At 41.8% G+C, this 12,682-nt stretch overlaps 1 protein-coding gene across 1 annotated transcript in view; it reads left to right on the forward strand.

The window, feature by feature from the left end:
- Positions 1-12,682, forward strand: part of SNTG1 (syntrophin gamma 1) — a 1,226,946-nt gene that overhangs the window by 788,720 nt on the left and 425,544 nt on the right. The gene's annotated exons all lie outside the window — the stretch shown is intronic.

Consider the following 12,682-nt stretch of genomic DNA (forward strand, 5'->3'; position numbering starts at 1 on the left):
TGCAACGTCTGCTATGATAAGGATACAGTTCTTCACAGACGGCAAACTTCTAACTGTGGCAATTAAAGTTGAGGAGTCTTTAAGATAGGACCCCAATTCACATACATATTTCTGAAGAAACAAGTCGATGAAGTGTGATAGATTGGACATAATGGAATTTATCCAGGATATGATGGGGCGCCCAGGCGGATTACAGGGATCCTTGTGTAATTAAGGTAAAAAATAAAAAATGGGGGTCCGGTAACTTGAGATATCTAAGAATCTTTTTTCATTCTTATTCAGAATGCCCTTTTCATAACCTTCCTTAATCAAATAATTATAATTAACAAAGATGGAGATAGAAGGATCAATATCCAATTTATGGTAGTATTGGTCGTCACTAAGTATCCTGAGACCCTCACACAAGTACCAGGATCTGTCCATAATCACGACTCCTCCTCCTTTATCGGCACTTCTTATTATAATGTCATTATTGTTCTTCAAAGTCTGCATTGCTTCCCTTTCACTTTTCATCAAATTGTCTGGTTTCGTACGCCGCTCAATCGAGCGTAGATCTCTGAGAACCAATTGTTGAAAAGATTCTATATGTGCACCCTAGTGGTGCATCGGGTAAAACTTATTAGAGCCTCCCATGACCGCCATATGCTTATATTGATCAGTAGGGATGGTTACCTCATCAGGTGAATTGGAAAAACCTATGGAAGCATTGGGAGCTGGTAATTTCTTGTCACGTTCCTCTATCAAAAAATGTCGCTTAATAGTCAATTTACGAAAAAATTCGTTCAGATCTAAGAAAAGATCAAAACTATTTCAGCATCTGGACAAAATGATAATCCTTTAGCCAATAAGGAAGTTTCACCTTCTGTAAGCATGTGACTAGAAAGATTAAATATACCACAGGATTTTAAATCACTAGTCTCTGAAATTTGTGAGCTGTTTGCTACCTCACCTTTACCTTTGTTTTCTTGGCGATTAGGGATTCCGAGGTCACGGCTATTACCTGAGATCCCTCTACCTCCTCTACCTCCTCTACATCCACGTGTCCTCTTTTTCTTTTCGGGTGGTGCCCTGGTGCCACTTGAAAGAACAGAGTGATTTTTGAATCTTTCATTGTTATTGGTGGCTTAAATGGGCCAAATAATGGTGCAGCTCTCATTGCTATGTTAGCCGTATCTAACATGGGCGCAGTTAGAAACAAGGCAGAATTTTTTACCTCTAATGCTGGCGAGTCTATGGTGCATGTGGTATCCACAATGGGTTCGACCAAATTAGTATTATTATCTCCTGATTCAAATAATTCCTGACTCATGTCTGGTCCTATTATCCTATTAAAGTCTTGCGAGGTCAGGTGAATTATGAGACATGAGGAAGCATCCACAGTGTTTGTATTATTAAATGAACATTCGTGACCAGATGCCAGCCCAACACCCTGATTTGTTAAAGGTATAATGTTCGGGAAGGAGGTAATGGAACTACTCGTACATGACATAATGATGGGTTCCATTGTGATATGTGTAACTTCAGGTGTGTTGTTAAGCATAACCATGGAATTATTAATATCAGAGGCAGTGATTTTTCCTTTGTCACTGACATTACATGCAGCAATAGTGCCCTGTCACTCCGGTATTATTGACCCTATGGGGAGCACGGACACATTGTCCAACCTCATGGAATTCCCCAAACCATCATTACAGCCAAAATCCAAGGGTGGAGCAAACGGATTAGATAATGCTGCTGTCTGCATAATGCCATCACTGCCTTGCATCTTTTGCTGATTTAATAGTGTACCTGATGGAATGGAGAATGCAGCAGTTTTGGGTACATTTCTATTCTTTCCTAGCAAGGTATACTTATGCTTCTCGTAATTATCCCTTTGCTCCTTAGTTTTTAAGATTCCAGATGGACCAGTAGTGGGTATTTTTGCCCGCTGTGCTACCATTTTACTTGTAGTGCCACCTTCACCTACAGTGTTACGTGTTTGGGAAGAGACCCCAGGCTGAGGAAGCGCGGAGCTTTCCATTTTATCTCTTAAATATTTATTCCCTTTTTTCTTCACAATGTCACCTTCAAACCTCAATAATCTACTTTTAAGAACGGGATCAAATTCCTGGAAGTCCCTTTGACAGGAGTATAGTTCCAAATTATTCCTTAAATCACTCATCTCGCCAATAGCCTTATCCACCAGGGTTGTTCTTTTCCTAATGAGGAGCTCCATAAGATTCATGGAGCAATCAGTGAGACATTCATCCCAATATTTAGTGAACTCAACGTCCTGGGGAAAAGAGGATGATACTTTCTCCCTTAAACTCCTGGGCATGATTCTGTTCAGCACATATTGTTTGAGAAACAGTATATCCAGTTTATTAACAATCTCGATCTTTGATCTGTTTTCAAAATCCAAAAATAGATCGTGCATGCGTTTCTTATCTGATTCGCTCAAGGTATCCCGATGTGTGGTGCAGACCCCCTCCACATGGGGGCTATTAGGGGTGTGAATAGCTTCCAAGATGAGCCTCTCTCTCCTGGACTCCCCATGGGACAAGTAGTCCATATTGACTGCGTGAGTGTAAATGGAACTACCACAAAATATATATATTATAGGGTGGACGTATGACTATATTTAGAACAAGGACCTGTTACGGCTAAGACAGATAAAAAACAATTCTGAAACAAAGAAATGGAAAAAATCCCACTGAATGATTAAAATGTACATGTGATGCACAGATAACAATAGATTGCTACTATTACATTATTGTTATTGTGGCCCTGCTCTATGTGTCTTTAAATTCTTAATGGGGTTTTTCCCAAATTTTGGCAGCCCTTGCAGTCACAGCATGGGCATTACCACTATAGGTGACCCACTCCTTTATAATGGGAACATTTTTTTTACTGAGACCCTCCTCTATGTCTCTTCAAAGGGGTATTGGGTTGCGTCCAAATTTTTGGCCGCACTTGCAGTCACTAGATACGCAATAACAGTATAGGAGACCCCCTTGTTAATAATGGGAACAACAAAGCATAGCCGGCTGATGGCTCTCTAACAATAGCTAGGGCCGACTGCTGGCCTTTTAAGAATAGTAAGGGCCATCTGATGTCCCTATAAAAATAGGCTTTATGACTTTCAGAGTCCCTCCATCATAAATAAAACAGGATGTGTCTGATGATGTGTCACACACCACATTGCCAGATAAGGTTGTAAAATGTTAAAATGATATTTCCCGGTGAATGAATTTGTCTTAAAAAACGTAAAAAAAACAAAACAATAGGATCTTTCTTTAGTATAAAAACCAGTGTCACCAATTTAACAACAATGTAATCACATTGTTCAGCTCATGCACCTCCTCCTCCATCTCCGAAATGACCACATCAGTCACAAGCTGACAGCACTGCAGCAGTGCCTTGGCCAAGCGGCAACTGGCTGTGCTGAAGATAGCATGCTTAATGCTTAATTGACAAACCGCACAGTTCTACAGAGTTGTTGAAAGCTGTAACACAGCAGCCTGATCTGTGGCTCTCACTGTTGAACATACAGCCAGGCATGGTTGTGTGTGACAATGGGCGGAGCCTGGTGACAGAGAATTGACAGCCATGGTAGATACGGTTTCCCTCTATGCCAGTCCTTTCACCAAGCTAAAGAATATGGCTGTGGTGAAATACAATTCCCACTGAGAAGCTGTTTCAGATTGAAAAACATTGTGTCCACCAGAGGATTTGATTCTGAGGGCTTACCTTTCTCCCCCGCTCAAGAGCCTCATAGCAGCTGCAAAGTTAGCGCTATCATGAACTCTCCTGAGGTAGAAGCCAAGGCACACCAGAGGATTCTCTGGTGGGACCCACCAACCCTGCCAAGAAGGAGTCCTGGCTAAGAGAAGTGTGTGGAAAGGTTCCCGGACACTCTATGGCTGCTTTTTTACTGAGTTGGAAACACAAGCAAACATGGGGAGAACCTACAAAGTCCTTGCAGATGTTGTCCTTGCTGGGATTTGAACCCCAGATCCCAGCGCTGCAAGTCTTCAGTGCTAAACAATGATCCAATGTGCTGCCATTCACCCTCTTATATCTAACAGACTGGAGAAACTTGCACCTACTGCCACTCTATCTTCAGCTCCTTTGTGAGAAAATGTATTTGGGCAGCCACTCAGTCTACCAAATAAAATTCCTGAGAAGGAAATTGGGGGTGGCTTCACTACTGGTACTGGTGACAGAGCTAATACCATGTCGTCGTACTATAGTTTGCTGGAAATATTCCAGGCTGGTAGAAGGCAAGCAAATTCCCACAGAAAAGTACCAGCAGTAATGTTCAGGGACCCACGTTTGTAGAAGACGGAGACAACACCGGGAGAAATAGTGACGGCTGGGGACCGAGTATGGACACGAGGCATGAGGCATGTGGTTGTGAAAAGCTTCCGCCTCCATGAGCCTAAAAGGCCACGTTTAAAGTGAAAGCAGCTTTTCAGGACTTCCTGTGAGAAATGACACGCAGGGTAGATAGGATTTCCCTCTTTGCCAGTCCTTTCACCGAGCTAAATACAACTGTCAGCAAAAAAAGTTGTGGACTGGCTCCGTACCATCCCTGGCCACATTCACCTGTCCACGTGTTTGTGTTTAGGCGGTCCTTCCCAGTAAGTGCACAGGGGAGGGCACGGGTAATGTTGTGAGACCCGTGCTTGTGGAAGGCGGAGGCGATACCGGGAAATATAGTGGTGGCTGGGGACCGAGTATGGACACCCGGCCGCTGCTGGCATGAGGTTATGAAAAGCTTCCGCCTCCACGAGCTTAAAAGGCCATATTTCAAGTGCAAAAAGCTGCCCAGAAATTTGGCAGTTTAGTGTTGTGGCCTGTGGGTGGGTGGCTGGCTGCATACTTGCACTTGCATTCCAAGTAACAGAAAACTAAGCAGATGGTGGCCTCTATCACCATCATGGCCTCACCTCGGCACTATGAACTCTCCTGAAGGAGAAGCCAGGGCCCACCGGAGGAGTCTCCGGTTCTCTGGTGGGCCCGTCCAACCCTGCCGAAAAGCAGCCCTGGCTAAGAAAAGTGTGGGGGAAGGTTCCCCGACACTCTATGGCTGCTTTTTTAATGTGGATCGGCCATGCTTATGCGTGTTATTTCTCAAACCGCATTACAGATCAGGCCATTGTCCAACTCTGTATTCAAGAAATTAAATGCACAAAGAAATATGCGTGTGTGTCAAAGCACCACGAACAAGGGCGAGTTGATTTTAGATGGGCTGCCATTGCTTCGGCAACAAGCTGCATTACTGGACTTCCTGTGAGAAATGACATGCAGGGTACATGGGGTTTCCCTCTATGACTGTCCTTTCACTGAGCTATATACAACTGTCATCAAAAAAAAGTTGTTGGCTGGCTCCGTACCATCCCTGGCCACATTCATCTGTCCACGTGTTTGTGGTTAGGTGGTCCTTCCCAGTAAGTGCACTGGGGAGGGCACGGGTAACGTTGTGGGACCCTTGCTTGTGCAAGGCGGAGGCGATACCGGGAAATATAGTCACGGCTGGGGACCGAGTATGGACACCCGGCTGCCGCCGGCATGAGGTTATGAAAAGCTTCCGGCTCCATGAGCCTAAAAGGCCACATTTCAAGTGCAAGCAGCTGTCAAAAATTTGGCAGTATAGTATTGCAGCCTGTGGGTGGGTGGGTGGCTGGCTGCCTGCATACTTGCGCTTGCATTCCAAGGAATGGGGTAGGGACAACTGAATGCTGCAGTGGGACAAGGACGTGGACGGTGATTGTTGCAAGTCTGCAACGACAGGTTCATGGCGGGAGGCATCTTCGCATGCGCCAAGGATCACTTATGATGGGCACACTTTTAGGCAGTGACCTGGAAATCAGAGATGCTTCCAGAGGTCTTCCCCATGCTGTTCCCATGACTTTTCAACACTGTATGCATGTGTCTGATGATGTGTCACACACCACATGGCCAGATAAGGTTGTAAAAAGTTAAAATGAAATTTCCTGGTGAATGCATTTGTCTTGGTTGAAAGCAATGCAAAAGTGCAAAAACGCATCAAAAACGCTACGTGTGAACATAACCCAAGGTGCGGAGGAGTATTTTTGATTTTGGTTATTTATTTTGCTTTATATACTTTGTACATGTCATGGAAAGGATGTTCCTTAACATATTTCCCAGGAAAATCCATTTTGGTTTCGTTTTGGTATGTTTTATTGTGAGTCCGTAAATGTGGCCTAATACCTCTGACAACGTTGTTGACAGAAGTGACCTGGGAGTCAGAAATGCTTCCAGGGGTCTTTCCCATGCTGTCCCCATGTCATTTGAGCACTGTTCCCATCGATTTGGGCAATTTTTAGGCCCTCTGCAGACTGCCGGGGGGAGCCACCTGAAAAATGCTCGAGTTTCCCATAGACTTACATTGGGCTCGTTGCTCGGGTCAAGCACCCGAGTATTCCAATTTGCTCGACCTGAGCAACGAGTACCCAAGTATTTTAGTGCTTGCTCATCACTAATTATCACTTCTATTTTTGAAAGCATTCTCATTGTGCAGCATTTTTCCATACACTTGAAACTTTTGCACAATACTGTATACACAGTATATTATTGTACAAATTCCCTCTTTATTTGTCACTATCATTATAGTACATGATAACATCTAGTGAAGGTAGACCAATAGAGCTAGCAAAAAGGAAATTAATCTGGTTAAAGTGGGAGAGTGGCAACACTCATGTCTACCTCTTTTGGGATGTTAAAAGACAATGTAGATTGGGTTCTTTTATCTGTGTATATGTTGTGGTTTAGTGAAAATGTGCTAAAATGGATGCATATTGTGATTTTATCTTTGGTTACAGTGTTAGATGCTTAACTATTTGCACATTCTCATTGTACTCTTTTCTATGTCTTAATTCTTAGTTGCTGTAAAAAAATTGTAAGATCATTAGTGCCCTTTAAGATGTAACTACATCTATACAACAAAACACATGTGCATGTTAACAAGCCACCATTTCTCATGCCTTTTTAATCTTCATAATGTAATTGAGATTAAAGAATCATCTGCACTACTCTATCTGAAGTCAGTAACTTTAATGAGACCGCATCTTTCAGTAATCACAGGAACAGCTTTTATCTAACTCATTAATGAATTGCTGTATATTAGACGACTGTCCTCATATAATTCATTCAACTTGACCTTCTTAATTTGTATGTGCTATTTTCTTTATATCATGTTTAGTTTTACATTTAGTGTACGTGCACATGATTAGTAATTGCTGTGGATTTTGCAATCCGCAGAGGCCAGATTTTACGGAATAGTGGATGGGATTTCAAGAACACCCGCGAACACGGAAGCGTCTTTCCAGACCGCAGCATGTCAATTTCTGGCGTCTCCGCAAGAGAAGTTAAATTAGTGCTATGTATAGGATGCGGTGAATCTGCATGGTTCAATGAACACATGCGGTTTCACCTGCGTGCAGCGCTTTGGACGCAGCATAAAGTATACTGTGCTCAAAGCGCTGCCAATACCGACCATGTGCACATACCCTAAGCATGTAATTTTCAGCTCTTTTTAAAAATAAAAAAATATAACAAACTTTTAATGCTTATAGATGATTTGGCTCAAAAAGACCAAGAGTTTTGCCTAAAACAGTGTAGAGTATTTGAAAAAAATATTTGAAGAAAATACTCACATATATTAAAAAATATAATTATATAATTTTGATATAAATTATTACATATTATTAATATAATATTGAAAGTTTTAATATTCTTCTAGTACATGTACTGTATACTGCAACTTTTGAAATAGATAAAATACATGAAATGCATCTTTTTATAAAGATGAAGTTTAAAATCCTAAAAATAATTTCCAAATACAACTAAAACAAACACTCTTGGCCAAATGTGCAAGTTTATTGCAATAGGGAGAGGACAGTAAACTGCAACAAAACTATTACATGAGAATAAAGGATGAGGCATATTGAAGTACAACACGTCTGTTCCAGCTTTGGATTAATGTCTCATGCTTAGAGTATTTTGTCAGAGGATCAAGTTGTAGAGCTGCTATGGACAAGGACAGTTTGGGAATTACTGTATTTCAAGAACTAGTCCAATAGGTACTATTGATCAATGATGAATCCATGAACATGGAAGGAACTTAGCTAAAAAATAAGAAAGCTATTGTGTGTAGGTAAAAAGGAAGACTTCTAATCTTATTGAGTATTTGTGTATTTTATTCTATTTACATGGAGGTGAGAAATTTTGTGAAACAATACAGTATATGCATAGTACCATTGATAAGTCACAATGCCATTATGGGTAAAGGGCAGTTGGGAAGGCAGTTTTGCTGAATAGGTAATTTTCCTGTTGCAGAATATTTGGTTAACAAAATAATTAGTTCCTTTTGGCATGATTATTATTTGTGATTATTTTAATCAGAAATATAAAAGTGCAATTATTTTTAATTTTAATAATGGACCTTGGTAAGATCATGTATTGATCAATGAACAATGGTGATCACTTTCACATGTCATCCTTTGCAATGATATTACTTTAATTTTTACTATCATTTTTAGAGTTAATATTTGACTGCAACTCTTTATTAGTGTTGAGCCACCCCCGTAGTGTTCGGGTTCGGTTCGGTTCGTCGAACACCGGGATGTTCGAGGAACTGTTCGTCGAACTGTTCGTCGAACACCTTAGAACACCGTCGAACACCGTTAAAACCAATGGCAGGCAAACAAAAACACATAGAAACACATAGAAAACACCTGCAAAGGTGTCCAAAAGCTGACAACTGCTCAGAAGACACTCTCTTTAAAAAAGCCAGCCGGCAAATTCAGCAGCGGCATACACCGGTACCCGACAATTTAGACAAGAAGGAATAGAGCATCACACATAGATTAGATAGATAGAAACATGTCAGTCACACATATAAGAAGCACAGTGACAGTGTTGGTTACTGCACTTGTCATTTAGTGTAAAGGATTTATTAAAAAAAATATTAGTGTTTTCATGCACCGTCTCTTTAAAAAAGCCGGCCGGCAATTCAGCATCTGTATCCGACAATTTAGAACAGAAAGAATAGAGCTTCACACATAGATTAGATAGATAGAAACATGTCAGTCACATATATAATAAGTACAGTGACAGTGTTGCTTACTGTACTTGTCATTTAGTGTAAAGGATTTATTAAAAAAAATATTAGTGTTTTCATGCACTGTCTCTTTAAAAAAGCCGGCCGGCAATTCAGCAGCGGTACCCGACAATTTAGAACAGAAAGATAGAGCATCACACATAGATTAGATAGATAGAAACATGTCAGTCACATTTATAATAAGTACAGTGACAGTGTTGGTTACTGTACTTGTCATTTAGTGTTAAAATAAAGGATTTATTAAAATAAAAATTGGCGTGGGATCCCCCATAATTTTAGGCTCTAGCGGAGGTTAAGCAGACGGCTGGGGCAGATGTTTGAAGCCTCGGAAGGGGGTAATGCCCACGGAGCTTACCAGGCTACTAATATCAGCCCCCAGCTGAATACTTAGCCTTTACTAGCTATTAAAATGGGGGACCCCACCAAAAAAATGACGTGGGGTCCCACCTATTTTAATAGCTAGCAAAGGCTAGGCAGACAGCTGGGGGCTGATATTAATAGCTCAGGAAGGGTGCCATGAATATTGGCCCCCTCCCAGGCTAGAAACACCAGCCGTCAGCCGCCCCAGAAATTATTTCAGTGACGTGCATGAGGTGAGCCGAGTTCATTGGACATGAACTCGGCTCATCTGGATGCCGTCACAGAGAGACGCTGAGCAGCGCAAGCAAGCCTGCGCTTCTCAGTGTCTGTGGGATGACAGGCTGGATGGCAGCTTTCTGCTGCGGTCCAGCCTGTCATCTCGATGTAGCAGAGCTGAAGCTGTCGTGGGAACCATGGGAAGGTAAGGATTATGTTGCTTTATTATTTTACTTTTATTACAGGAGATCGTTGGCTTCAGCTGGAATGGGCGTGACGGTAAGTATGGTTTAATTTAGAACAATAAAGAATTGTGTCTTTATTTCAATTAAAGGACTTTATTCTGGGTGTTTGTGTTTTTTTTTAACTTTGACTATGGGGTTAGTAATGGGGGTGTCTTATAGACGCCTCTCCATTACTAACCTGGGCTTGATGTCAGCTGGCATTATAAGCTGACATCAACCCCAGCCCTATTACCCCACTACCACCGCTACAGGGCAGTGGGAAGAGCGAGGCTAAGTGCCAGAATTGGCGCATCCTATGGATGTGCCATTTCTGGGGCGGCTGACGGCTGGTGTTTCTAGCCTGGGAGGGGGCCAATATTCATGGCACCCTTCCTGGGCTATTAATATCAGCCCCCAGCTGTCTGCCTAGCCTTTGCTAGCTATTAAAATAGGGGGGACCCCACGTCAATTTTTTGGGGGGTCCCCCATTTTAATAGCTAGTAAAGGCTAGGCATTCAGCTGGGGGCTGATATTAGTAGCCTGGGAAGCTCCGTGGGTATTACCCCTTCCCAGGCTTCAAACATCTGCCCCAGCCGTCTGCTTAACCTCCGCTAGAGACTAAAATTATGGGGGATCCCACGCCAATTTTTTTTAAAATAAATCCTTTATTTTAACACTAAATGACAAGTACAGTAATCAACACTGTCACTGTACTTCATATATATGTGACTGACATGTTTCTATCTATCTAATCTTTGTGTGATGCTCTATTGCTTCCATTCTAAATTGTCGGGTACAGATGCTGAAATGCCGGCCGGCTTTTTTAAAGAGACGGTGCATGAAAACACTATTATTTTTTTTAATAAATCCTTTACACTAAATGGCAAGTACAGTAATCAACACTGTCACTGTACTTCTTATATATGTGACTGACATGTTTCTATCTATCTAATCTATGTGTGATGCTCTATTCTTTCGGTTCTAAATTGTCGGGTACCGGTGTACCGCTGCTGAATTGCCGGCTTTTCATGTTTCACTGTGAGCACAGTTCCCATCGATTTGGGCAATCACTCTAATGCCACAACCACCATGTCTGTGGCATTACAGTGAGTGGCAGACAATCCCTGCTTGATTGGTGCTCTAAATAGCGCCAGACATGCAGGACACGCTTTTGGTGCATGAACAGTTATCGAACATAACCTCGAACAGCCGAATTTTTTGCAAATCGTTCGGGTTCGTCGAACAACTCGAACACCGCCCAAAACAGCTCGAATTTGAGATTTTTAACAGCTCTAGTCGAACACCGCTCATCTCTACTCTTTATATGTATATTTTCTTATATCCTGTGCATTTCCTATGCTATAGAGGCAGTAAAGTGCAGACGAGAGGGTAGATACTGTGATTGCAGAACTTCACTTTTTTGAGAAATGTCATGATATTTGAAATGTGTTTAAACTTTATGACTGACATTGTACAGTATTACTCTAGATATTAATAGTTACATAGTTACATAGTTTATAAGGCCGAAAAAAGACAAGCGTCCATCCAGTTCAGCCTATTTCTTGTGCACTGCTGCTATTCCGCAGCGTTGATCCAGGGGAAGGCAAAAAAAAAAAAAACATGCGGTATAGGCCAATTTATATCATTGAGGAAAAATTCACTTCCCGACACCAATCTGGCAGTCAGATAAAATCCCTGGATTAATTAGCTAAGCATAAGATGTAATTTTATTGTTCTCAAGAAAGGCGTCCAGGCCTCTCTTGAACTCATTAAGTGAGTTGGACATCACCACTTCCTCTCCCAGAGAGTTCCAGAGTCTCACGGCTCTGACCATAAAGAATCCCCTTCTATGCTGGTGCAGGAACCTCCTTTCCTCCAGACGCATAGTGTGCCCCCTCGTCTTTGTCACCATCCTTGGTATAAACAGGTCATGGGAGAGATCTCTGTACTGCCCCCTGATGTATTTATACATGTTTATGAGGTCTCCCCTAAGCCTTCTCTTTTCCAACGTAAATAGGCCTAATTTTGACAACCTCTCTGGGTATTCTAGTCCCTCCATTCCCTTTATTACCTTAGTCTCCCTCCTTTGTACCCTCTCTAGCTCCAATATGTCTTTCCTGAGCACTGGAGCCCAGAACTGTGCACAATATTTTAAGTGCGGTCTTACCAGCGCTTTATACAGAGGAAGAACAATGTTCTTATCATATGCCCCTATTCCTCTTCTGATGCATGCCATGACTCTATTTGCCTTTGCAGCTGCTGCCTGACACTGGGCACTCCAATTTAATTTGCTGTTAACCAAGACGCCCAGGTCCTTCTCCATGTCAGATTTCCCCAACGGTTTCCCATTTAATATGTATGGGTGACTGCTGTTTTTCTTTCCCATGTGCATGACCTTACATTTATCGGCATTGAACCCCATTTGCCATTTTTTGGCCCAACTCCCCAATTTATCTAAATTCTCCTGTAGCTGTGCCCTATCCTCATCTGTATTTGTTAAACTAAGATACTGGCGATAAATGAAACCCATTCAATTGCTAACGATTGAGAAAAGGAATATCTTTCAAAGCATTGAGGGCACCGTTAACCTTTTATACTCAATGATAACTTAGGATAAAAACAAAATGAGCAGATACCCTGTAGTAAGTAAATAAATAGTAATAGTACATGTAAATAACATAAGGTACTTAGTTGACAGTCTTTTGATGAAAAAAGCATAAAAGTCATCCCACCACGCCAAGGTAAACTCATGCAG

The sequence above is a fragment of the Phyllobates terribilis genome, unplaced genomic scaffold (assembly GCF_046119375.1).
Source record: "Phyllobates terribilis strain yellow unplaced genomic scaffold, ASM4611937v1 Scaffold_4__5_contigs__length_816908805, whole genome shotgun sequence".
Taxonomy (NCBI): domain Eukaryota; kingdom Metazoa; phylum Chordata; class Amphibia; order Anura; family Dendrobatidae; genus Phyllobates; species Phyllobates terribilis.